Source organism: Lactuca serriola, chromosome 4, assembly GCF_051521515.1.
Source record: "Lactuca serriola cultivar US96UC23 chromosome 4, Lser_US96UC23_V15, whole genome shotgun sequence".
Lineage (NCBI taxonomy): Eukaryota > Viridiplantae > Streptophyta > Magnoliopsida > Asterales > Asteraceae > Lactuca > Lactuca serriola.
Window position 1 is genome coordinate 26,813,069 of NC_136411.1, and position 13,209 is coordinate 26,826,277.

General features: G+C 33.9%; 1 long non-coding RNA gene across 1 annotated transcript; it reads right to left on the minus strand.

Moving 5' to 3' along the window:
- Window positions 1-368: 368 nt before the first annotated feature.
- Window positions 369-2,053, minus strand: LOC145101232 (uncharacterized). The gene is made up of 2 exons (XR_013705528.1): window positions 1,799-2,053; window positions 369-1,094 (listed from the first exon to the last, which is right to left on the minus strand). It is a non-coding gene; the product is annotated as an uncharacterized LOC145101232 (long non-coding RNA).
- Window positions 2,054-13,209: the final 11,156 nt, after the last annotated feature.

Genomic DNA, 13,209 nt, shown 5'->3' on the forward strand with positions numbered 1-13,209 from the left:
CATCTCCTACAAACCAACTACAAACAAAAATCTAAATTATACATCAAATTAATGGAACTTTTGACCATTAACATATATTTTCTGATTATACAAGTCCAAGTAATATGTAAAACGATGAATTGATTAAATTTGCTCTTTTCTAGTTAGTAATTACACAATAAAACTATCAAAAACAACCCCCCTTTAACCAAGTCCCTCCAACAACCAAGTCAAATTTAAAAATGCTACCTGGCATTCCATTATCGGCCTAACAAACATGTAAAAGAAAATAGATTACTTACAAAAATAAGTTAATAAGATAAAACAAAATAATGTGTATATATATTAACTTCAAGACTTGATAGTATCGACTAATACAATTGTTAAGATGTAAAACAAATCAAGTTGACATCTACCAGAAATTATAAACATTTGCATCCTATAAGTTAATAGTGATTGCAAAGGGACATACATTGATTAAAAAAACATAATAACAAACCTCTAGGATGACTAAATGAATCAAACAATGAATGAATACCAATAATAAAGATTGAGGTGAATCAATGTCTAGCTTGCCTCTCATCTATAATATTTTATTGTTTTTAGAGTAGTACCTCTTGTTCCTCTAAAGTTGGTAGAATCTATACCAAAAAGCGATATATTATATTAGAGAATTATGATAATACATTTCAAATGAACACTATGTTATGAGACATTCATAATAAATTTATAAACTTGATTAGAACTTCTACTCATGTAGAATCAATCTTTTGAGATATATGTCAACAGTTGCCAATTTCTAGCCATTAATGCCAGTTTTCACTAGCAAAAGGCAGAAAAGGGGGTCAGTGAGGAAAACATAGAACAACCAATCAAAAAGGTGGAATGAGTAAGTATTAGAAAGTAGGTCACATCATAAGAGCTCAGATTGAAAAATGAAGCTATTGGCATTGGATCTCATATGTTCAAGAAACCACTTTATGCATCACACTCTTGTACCTTCCATTGGTGATTTACCTGAAAAGGGTGATGTTTTTATAAATCCAATAGCGTTTCAAGAGACTGGTATGATTCTTGAACCAAAAGATACTTCAAATCTAGGATTCATGTCAATTCTGTTGAGATAAAAAACAATGTAATATGAATAAGGTATTCCCACTATCAAAATACTATGTAATCAGGACTCGATTTCATAACCATGGAGACCCACAACAAAATTACACCACATATCCAAATAATCACCAAAACCTTACAATTATTATGCTTCATCTTCATATGAATTTCCAGATGAGGAAAGCCAGTCAACATCATTTCATATATACACCAGTAAATGTAGAATGCTAGGCAACACAAAATGATGCAAAAACCGATATAAACTAGAAACATAAAATGATTTAGGAAATTGATTACTAACAAAAATCATATGAAACTGCAAAACAGAAGGTTGAAATTGTGTAAAAGACGAACCCGAGCAATGTATCGTACATGAATAAAGAAAACAACCTTTTTCCTCGTTTTTCTTTCTCTCTTTCGTATATATCTTAGATCTAAACATAGAGAACGGTAACTAAAGTGATTTAGCTCATTCATATGTTATAAATTTGGATTTTACATAATAAATGTAGTGTACAGAATCCAATTAGACGAACAACTTGAAAAACTAAAATTGAGTATGAGGTAGAGAGAGAAAGAACCTGAATGAATTTAAGGTATCAAATCCATCAGTTTAGGGTATATTTACTGATATTCAAAGGAATTTACAAATTAAAACTAGAAGCTTGAATCAATATAGATTTAGGGCTCATTTATGAGAACATACCGTAGATCTAAATCGGTGGTAAACGAAGAAGAACAAGAAAGTACTGATGCATTTTCTGGTGGTTGTGTAAGTAGAGGTTGCGACGATGGCAGCAGTATAGAGCGGTTATGGTGAAGGTGATGCTGAGTGTGAGTGGTGTTAGACATGAGATTATGGCGACTGCATCGATGGTAATGGTGGCGATAAAGTTAAAATAAAAGAGAAAAAGATAAATTTACATTAATTTTGTAAACTTTTTCTAAGAAATAACCAAAAAATAAGAAATGACATATATATATATATATATATATATATATATATATATATATATATATATGTCATTTCTTATTTTTTGGTTATTTCTTAGAAAAAGTTTACAAAATTAATGTAAATTTATCTTTTTCTCTTTTATTTTAACTTTATCTTAAGACTATTATATTATCATGGTTAGTTTTCCGTGTGATATGAACTCGGAATCAATAGATAATGTATATTTTGGGTTTACCATTTTCAAAAATTTGCAACTTTTAGGTTGGAAGGTTGGTATCAATTTTGTCACACTTTTTTTTTTCATGTAAGCATCATCTCATTTATGTCGTGCCTCTTTAATATCTTGCCATTTAGAGGGGATGATATTTATAAAATATTTGCATTGAAATAATAAAATATAAAATATAACTATTGGGATTGCCTAGTCAAAGAGGTCAGAGGGGCTTAGCACTTGGTTGTTGAGTAGGAGGTCTCAATTAGGCATGCCGAGGTCAAGGTGTTTGTCAAGTTAATCTTAGCAATGTAGATGTCATATTGAGACCACTTCCAATAGCCTTATTACAAATCTCGACTTGCCTGTGGCTACCTCGATAACATTTGGCAATCATAGGAGTGGTAATTGATGACACGACACGAAAAAATTACGCAACCCAAAACAAAATTGGGGCAAAACTGCAATTCGAATATTTGTTTTTGTCAAATGTAAAAAACACGATGTCGTGTCCTATCGTGTTCGTGTTCGAAATTTGACACGATTTAACATTTTTTGTCATGTTTTTGGTGTTGTTTATGATTAATTATTAATTAAATTAACTAATTGTTATTTATGTTATCTTTGTCATGTCGTATTGTGTTACATCAAAAAACATGACATTATATCATCTCGTGTTCGTGTCACATAGAACTTTGTCATGTCGTGTTGTGTCAGACAAAAACACGGCATAATTCCCGATTTGCCACCCCTAGGCATGCACCACTTCATCCGGTTAAACACATTTCCAATATATAAGTTGTCGAACACTCATCAATGGTCACACTATCATAATTGATGGGTTTTATACAAACAATCATATGTGTGCATGCAACCCTATAATTGGATCTATGTTATCACTATTAGTTATACAACATTATGAACACTTGAAGAACCCTAAAAGGCTTCTAGGAATTTCGAAATCCACAAGGAAAGATGAAATACATACCTCTTGTTGTTATATTGTAATAACAACCTAAATCTTGAATCTTCTTATCTTTGAAAGCAAGTACCACAAGTGTAGTACCTCTAGTGGCTCACAAGCACCAAGAGCAAATGGAGAGGCAAGAGAGAGAGAGAGAGAGAGAGAGAGAGAGAGAGAAGAGGTATGAAATTCGTCCCTAGGAACCCTAGACAAGGCATGGACGAATTCTTATGGCCTTAGGGGTCTTTATATAGGTGTAGAGATTAGGGTTTCAGTCCTTATCCTTATCTAGTTGCTTGCCCACCAAGTAACCATAAGATAAGCCTTGAAATCCCTTATCCTTATCCTTTGGACGATTTCAAGGATATCTTATCCCTTGAATTCGTCCAACCCATATCAAGGATAACCATTACCATATTTTGTAACTATCACATAATTACAATTCAGCCCCTTTAGTTTAATTAATTACACTTGATCACAAAATTAATTCTTAATTAATTATTGAACAATATTAATTAAACAAATATGATTTCTCCCTTAATATATTATTCTTATAACATATTAATAAATCATAATAACCTCTTTCTCTATTATTCCTCCAGTCAAGTTGCTTTGGTGAAGGCAACCCAAAAGGACCATGCACAATCGGGTCAAGTACTTGACAAATACGGTTACGGGCTTAGATACTAATCCAACAGTCTCCCACTTGGATAAGTCTAGTAACCACAAATGTAAATACAACTTGATTAGCAATCATAGATCTCAAAGACGTTGTCGAACTCCGATCTTATCAGTAACCTGTCCTTTAGATAAGGGATCATATATTCCTCCATTCTAGATATCGTATAGACGTGAGACATGGATTGAAATCATTCTCTCAGTCTATGTGTTGTTTCCCGATTTCCGATTTACGACGACTGACTAATTGAACAAATCAAATTAGCCCTAGCCCGACCGAGCATTTACGTTTGTCATCACTAAATCATCGAGGGGCCCACAGATATCGCTTTTATCCCACTTTGGGCAAAAGGAACGGATAAAATTCGACTCAATGTTTGCTTGCACTCACTCACTAAATCACACACAACATAAGTTTTATAACACCGAGGTACTGGTGTGTTTACATATTATCAATGTGTAACCGATTCGCAAGATACAACTCACACATCTCGGTTTCAAGAATACAAGATATTATCGTCTCACCAATCACTCGTGATAACATCCATGAAGCGATCCAAGTGAGCATGAGTTTAATCCAATGGCTAAAATCATATTCATAAGCACTCATGAACGTTGCAGCAAACCTTTGCTATGTCTAATACACTTTAGACAATCTACAAACCAATTCATGACAGTCTTCATTCATACCTACTTCCAACATATGAACGACTGTGGACCATTCGAATAATTTGATTATTCTGAAATAATTAATTATTCAGGAAGTCAAAACATGCAAAGTGAAACACAAGAATAATACTAATCCTATATGGTCCCAAACCTTTGACTATAAATAAAACACCTTTTATTTATCACCATATCGATTACTCATTATCCATTGTTTAATGTTTCAGATAATCAACTTTATAACTCGAATCATAACCACAATTGTCCGATGCTCAAAGCATGCACACTTTGGTTTCCCATGGTCCATACTTTGTGAAATAGATCAATTGAAACTTTTCAAATGCAACTCATTTCACAATCCCCAATCCTTATAATTAGTGTAAGAATACCAAATTCTTTCCACCTTTTAGAATATGTCAAATTCTAATATTTTATGCAATGATCCTCTTGTGAAGTCACGCCACAAAAATCACAAAGACTCGGCCAACGAAATCATAAGGTACTCTATCAAAGTTGTTACAGAACAATTTTATAGATGTGATGTCTCTCACTCAAAGTACATTCCTTTGAACATCCTTTTGCATAAAATTTTCTAATCTAGACATAAATTCTTAATTTTCAACTCCCAATTATGGAAACATTTTCATATTTACCATATGACAACTCATTCTTAATAGAATCTTATTTATTCATAATAATAACGATATGGTCCATTCAATACCATACTTCCAACTACTCACAGGCGACCAATCATCAACGAACTTTGGATCGTCCTTTGATAGTTGTTTAATTATCTTAGTCAAAACCGATTCTTGTCCTTTTTCCCTCTTAATGAGCTAGACATTTGGAAAATTTTTAGAATGGTCAAATATTATAACACTTGCAATCGATCCTTTACCCGAAACGTATGGGACACGATGCATAATGTCTTACATAAAGATACGATACTCTATCAATCTTCTGCCATAATATTTTATGTGTCACGTTCTTACCATTCGAACTATGAAGAGGGATACCGTAATCATAATCGAAATTTAAGAACACACTATGTATCCTTTGACTAAATTTATTAAAATTTCTCAATCTAAGCTTTAGATTTTGAACGAAGTACAATATTCTCTCCCTTAATTATAGAAAAACAACTTTTCAACTCTTACAACTTTGCAAAGTATAACTCTTGTTTTCTATAATTAATATTGCTAACTTGCAATACTTACCATAATAATCATGCTCCCACTTACATGATGATTATTTCTTTACCAGCATAACACTTATGCTCCCACTAGCTTCGACATGTATTCAGAAATCAGCTGAACTTCTAGAAAATAATTTCTTAAGTTCATATTTCTAATACTAGATGCTTCGATAAGACTTTATCTAAGCTTCTCAACCTCATACACTTTTCCTTGGACATATCATATGTATATGTCTAAACGATTCTAGGACTCATATCAATAAGTCTAAAATGTTCAGACCCATTTTCTATTTCCTACAATTCGAACTATGAAGAGGAATGCGGTAATCATAGTTGAATTTGAGAAACCCAAATTACATAATGATATCTTCAAAATCTCTCTTAGTGAAAGCATTTCCTCACAATCATTCTCATGAATGAAAGAAACCTTATGACACTTAGATTTTGTGGTGTATACATTCCCATCCATGTGAATTCTTCATAACCATAATCACAAGATAATGTTAGTGACAAATTCAAACTTCTTATGGATAGAACTTGTTCTTCTTAATTTCTTGCCATCAAGGGTCCCACCATTACTTCCAAGTTATTGAGCAGCCCACCCCTTCATTTCAATGTACCTTCCATTGAACAAGGTGCCTTGTCCCTATGCAACCCATTGAGAACATGTAGAACTCACATGCATAATTAACTCAATTGGAATGGCACAGAAACAAAATTAGTGTCAACACGATAGGTTGTAAACCTCAAGTCGTGTGCTAGCGATGATTGATAAGGTTTATTCTTGATTTGTTCTTGAAACCTTTCAAGACCATTAAGACTCCCACTGACTCCTTGACATATAAGGTTCTCTTGTCAAGAAACATTTCTTGTCAAACAAATATTCAAGAGTTAGTATAGTTTTATCAATACAAAACATTTCACATGATTGGTCCTAGTTGGTCTTTGTCTTATCCAAGACATCACAACTTACCAATTTCAAATGTGCAAGAATAAGAAAACCTTTTCCCAAATTCCACATTTGATGAATATTATAAACCTTCTTAAGACTTGTCACTCAATTCACAATCTTGGAGTATTACTCTAAGACTTGATATTGGAACGAAGTATGATAGACTTCTTGATTTAACCATTTCCACAATTCTCGATTCTTCTTTTTAGACATACAAATTGTACTAAGACTCACTTAAAGGATCAATTGATATAAGGTTCTTAATCATTAGGTCTTATCATAAAACATAATAAAAGGTATTATCCCTTCTTCTTAGAAGAGAGAAACTTTTATCTTTCTGCCTACTTGATTCTTCTTATTCGCTTTGCTATTGATTGAAACTCTTTCAATCAACTTAGAATTATACTCAATCTTATGGGTATAACCATATTCACTAAACTTTAGTAAATCATGACGAATATCTTTGTCATTCTTGTGGTAGACTTGATCAACGTACGACCTAGTGCATTTGATCTCCTAGTCCTTTAATTGACACTTTGTCAAGGAATTACTCCAAATTTCCCAAATGTGAAAGTTTCCATTCATCATATAATACTTGTTATACGATTCCAAGTTCCCATCCACTTGAAACTTGGGCGATGAGAAACTCTCCCTATTTGGTAAACTCTGTACACTTCCATAAATAACCTAATTAATAATCAAATCCATTTTGCTAATAATAGAAGTACACAAACATCAATTTTTCATATATGCCATTGTAAGGATAAACAAATAAGATAAAACCAAAATTTATTTTATTCATAAAAGCAGCGGAAAACATGTCCTTACAATGCAAAATTCAACTTAAAAACTATGTAATCAAATACTCCTAACAAATCTATCATAACTTCCTAAGCTCAAAATCTGATCTTCGAATCCATGCGATCGTAATCCATTTCTTCATGATCAGACTCATCTTGCTCTTCCATCAAACTTCCTCTCTTTTCTCTAATCCTGCAAAACTTGCAAATGTAATCTTATCACATTATGTATAAAGAATAGGAATTTAATGGAGTTAGATAGTGGATTTTATACATGAAGTAGAGCCATACTTCTAGACTCTCCCATCTCTTAGATTCTTTAGGTCCTTTGGGCAGCTTCATATCCATTTCCCCTTCTCTTGGAAACAGAAACAGGTGGGTTCTTCTAAAGTGTCCACGGAAGCATGGTTGGTTGAATTACGAGACAAATATGCTCCATTGCTTCGCCAAATCATTTCTGATTCAGCAGCAATAAGCATGTAAGTTAAGTCAATGAGGGTCGCGTCACGATTCATCATATAGTACTCTCTTACGAACTCACTATATGAGTCAGGAAGTGACTGAAGGAACCAGTCAACAGCCAGCTCCTCACAGACAACAGAACCCAACATTCTTAACCTATCAATGTGTGACTTCATCTCTAGGACGTGTGCACACACTGACTTTGCTTCTTCATGTTTACTTGCCAAAAGGGCTTGAGTGAGTTTGAACTTTTCAATCTTTTGAACTTGTGGGTTAGGGAGAATATGTGACAACCCAAAAATTTCCGTTAGTTTTAACGTCGAAATTAATTACGTCAAAAATTAGCCAAATTTATCCCAAAAATATTTTTAACCGGAATTAAACCCGTTGGAATATTTTAAATAATATTCGTCAAGCGAACCAAAATTAAGGCGGTATAATTTTAAAATTTTCTGTGATTAACAAAAGTCGTGAAAAACCCCGTTCGCGGTTGGTGTCAGGTGAACCCCAACCAGGCCATAAACTCCACCCTATATAAGGGTTGAGTGGGTTTCATTCTCACCTTTTTTCCCCACCTTAGAAACTCTCTCTCTCTCTACTTTCTCTCTCTACAAAATGGGTTTTGGTCAAAAATCGCCCCTTCGAGATTCAAACCGGTAAGTTAACCTTCCTAGCTCGTTGTTTATCTTGTCTAGCTTGCAAATTCGTGGCTTAATCATCCAAAAAAAACCCCCAAGAACATGAGTTTACGGTCTTGGGAGCATCCCAAAACCGTAAACCCCTTGGAAGTGGGTTTTGATGCCCAAAAACCCTCCCAAACACTTCTAATGCTTAGCAATGACTTAGAGGCTTACACGAAAGGACTTAGAACACCAAAAACTTGCATTTTGGGGAGTAAACATGAGTTTACGGTCTAAGAACATTCTTAAACCGTAAAACCATATTCATGGACCATAAACACCTTTTAAGGTGTTAAACTACCCCTCAAACACCTCCAAAAGCTTCCACGAGTGCCTAGAGCCTTGTAATCCTTTGTTTGATACACCAAAACATAGGATTCATGGACAAAATGATTTTACTACCGTAAACTCATGTGTTTAAGGTAGTAAACTCCCCAAGAACATCTTCTTAGACCGTAAACACCTTTCCAAGGTGTTTAAGTGCCCTAAACACCTTCCTAAGCTCCTAAAAGTGACTAGAACCTTACATGCATGAGTTAGAACCACCAAACAACATAAGAAATGGACAAGCATGAGTTTACGGCCGTAAACTCATGTGTTTACGGCCGTAAACTCCTCAAGGAGTGTCAATGGACCGTAAACTCCTCAAATGGTCCATTTTGAAGCCTTAAACGCTTCATAAGCCCTAGAATTAAACCTAGCCTAGTTCCACAAGTGTTATAAGACCTTAATGCATCAAAGAACACACCACCCATGAGTTTACGACCGTAAACTCATGGGGATAAGGTCTTAGGGCCGTAAACTCTATAAAGAGTTTACTCTTGAAGAGTAAACTCCCTAACTAGGCCATACACACCCTTAGATGTTACCTGGGACACTCCTAGCACTTGACCAAAGTGTTTTCTGCATTTTAGGATGCGTATACGTGTTTAATTAGTATTATATTTACTAATTGTATGTAAACATATGTCATCATATGTTAATAGGTCACTAAGTGTGTGCAAGTCTTTATTTGACACCGAGCACCCAACCGGCACCTTCATCCGATCCACTTACAACAGGTGAGTTCATACCCCGGAATTAACCCTTTTAAATGTTTTTACATGCTTTTATGGGGGGGGATACAAGTTAAAACATGCCAGTTATCATATCAATCACATGTGATTGATAACCCGCATGCACAAGGATTTATTACACTGTCAACTGTTTTACCAAGTATGATACTGTAAATGGTTTTCCAAAATGTCTTTACTTGTTCAAATCTTTTCTCAAATCGTCTCTCGCGTGGTATGTTTTACTTCAAATTCAGTTACAACAGTATTTTAAACAAAGGTTTTCTTTACTTATATTGGTTTATCAAAGTTATAATCAAAACTTGTTTATGAAAGATTTTCAAGGGTTTCTAAAGGTTTTCAAACTTATTTTACAAAAGAACACCAAGTCATAATTTTCTTAAGTGTAAAGGTTTTCCAAAGTTTTCATCAAAGTTTTCTTCCATGTTTTTTATACTTCTACTTCGTTAGATACTACTACTTCGTTATGCCTCTACTTCGTTAAATGCTCATACTTAGTTAAATGCTACTACTTTGTAAACGATTCTACTTCGTGAAACGCTTCTACTTTGTTAACGCTTCTACTTTGTTAACGCTTCTACTTCGTTAAATGTTACTGCTTCTACGCTTCTACTTCGTTAATGCTACTACTTCGTTAAATGCTTCTACGTCGTAAAATGTATGCCTGTACTTGTATAGTTATATAAATAATGTTTAAAGGACTTAGGAAGGCTAGTTCGCCCTATTTCCTTTTCCTCGTTTGGATGTGGTATGGTGGGATCGGATATCCGTCCGAAGGTCGTTTAATCATTAATTATATATTATGTATACATGTATAGACATAAAGGTTTACATCGGTCAATATATGTTCCTTGGATAGCAAGGACGCCCTCATACTCGTCACTCATAGATCAGAGACACTAGTAACTATTATAGGAATAGTTAGGAAGCTCTATTCACTCTTTCTAGCACGAGAATTCCACAAGAGTCAGTTCACATGCGAGTTTATATCATTTCTCTAGCGCCTCTAATAGAATTCAGAATCCGAGATGCATCTTCAAGACACTGATCTCCCCGTTGTCGAGTTGGTAACCAGAGTCTCCTTATAATTCATGGCCTTAAGGTAACGATAATTAACACTGTATGCTGGAAACACACTCTTAGAATTACTCTTTGTTTTAGACCTTGCTAGCTGTATCGTTCATTTGATACTGTCTGGGGTCTGTGTTTCTTTGTTTTAGACCTTGCTAGCTGTATCTTTCATTTGATACCGTCTTGGGTCTGTGTCTCCTTTTGTTAGACTGAGCCAGACGTGTCGTTCACTCGATACTCTCCTGGAGTCTATGATCTCTTTGCCTTAATCAGCAGTATTTCCTGCCGAGGCATATGTTATTTTCCCTTGTATTTTACTAGTGATATTCTCCAATTTTCTTTAAATTCAAATACCGTGTTTTGGGTAATGATAGTATTTTAGGGAAAATTTCTCTTTAAAACATAACACTGTCGAGTCTTGGTAGAAGACTGCTTTTAATTAGAAAATATAGGATTTTCTGGAAAGGACTCTAATACACTATAGACTCTAAACTACTACTTTTATAAAGTTATTTTGAATAAAATGCTTACTTACACAAATGACACTAAATACTTATGAACTCACCAGTATTTATAAAAATGCTGATACTCGCTTTCAAAATAACTTGTATTCTCAGGTCAGCAATAGACAGGTACATCCCAGGAGTTTTTGGTAAAGACATTTTTGTACCAAGTTGCACCTATATTATTACTTGTATTACTTTAATGTCTCTATGAAATGTAGCTTATGTAAAACTATTACTATTAATGCAATGGTTGTTGTACTTTGATTACTATACTGCATATGTTGTGATACTTAACATGACCTCATCCACACCAGAACGTTTCCGCCATTCCGGTTTTGGGGTGTGACAGAATAATAGGAGGAGGTGGAGGAAGTGAAGCATGATCTCTTGTTCCCCTATCGAATAGTGGAATATCATCTTCATGTGAAAAGCTTGTTCCACGGGATTTGGGAAGACCATAGTTGTCATACTTTGACATCTACAAAATGGGAGAAAAATTCAAGTTAGTTGATTGATTGAATCCTTAATAAATCACCCAAATGAGATATTAAGGCTAGGACCCAACACAATACTCTACAACATGGGAGAGGGATGCCGTAACCCAAATTGCAAAACATTTGAAGGTAAGTGAATGACGATTCACTAATTTCCACCATGAAAAACGAAAAAAGAAATTTAAGTTTTAAATCTATTGAAAATTTCTAGATCTTTTGAGATTCATTGAACTTTTCAATGGCATGTTTAAATCTCGATATGCCCCTCGATTTGTGACTAGGATGCCGAGGATCACAAAACAGGGTGTGAATAACCATGCAAACTTACATGGTGCCCCCAATGTTACAGTCACCTATTCGATGTGCCGGTTAACCACACACGCTCCACCGAACTATGACAAACAATGAGTCACCCTTTGCTACCTTTTCTTAGAACCATTTAGTGTGCCGGTTAACCACACGCGCTCCACTAACGTCTTCACAAGGGCACAAAGTGTAATTTCATGGAATTGCATCAATTCACTTTTGCCTAAAGTAACTAAGATTGGGAATTTTGTAAAAACATTTAGTTACTTTATACTTCATTATACTTTTAATGGAAAGGGTTTGCCCTATCCTACCCGTTCGGCTAACGACCCTCCACCAATCAAGGAAGCGGTGGGTGAGAGTGGACACCCATTAAACGGCCATTTTATAGGCCATAACCTTATACCCCCTTATACATTGGCTTCGTGAATGAGGCCTACTAACGGTAAGACTAGCATTTAAGTTATACATATATAATATTAGACTTTTAATGTTATACACAGTATAAGGGTGTATTTTACACTTTTAAAATACTAGGTGGTTTAATTTTATAAATTACACTTTTAATTTAATTAAATATAAACCATATCATTATGGATTTATTAACTCTCTTTTAATTATACACTTAATTAATTTAATAATACCATAAGGGTGTAATTTGAACTTTTCAAAATTAGGGTTTTAGAATTTAGACTTTTTCATAATTAAACCTTTTAATCAAACAATTTAAATTCCAAAACTTGAGGGCAAGTTTTGAAACTTTTCAAAACAATTAGGTTTTAAACTCACTTTAAAATTATCGAAATTTAATACTATTTAAATTAAAATTTTAAATATTAAAACTCTTGATTTAATAATTATCTTGAATTAAACTATGAATTTAAATTATTAAATCATAAGGGATTATCTAAATCATAAAGGATAATTACCAATTAAACAATTAATTTATCCTAATCCTTTTAATCCCTCTAAAATTCGAAAATCATGGGATAGGATAATTCAAAATCTTTAATTACCATACATAACCATTAAAGGATAATTACAAAATATAGGATAATCCAAATCCCTAAAATTTAGGATCTTAACTTGGGGAGGAGGCTAATT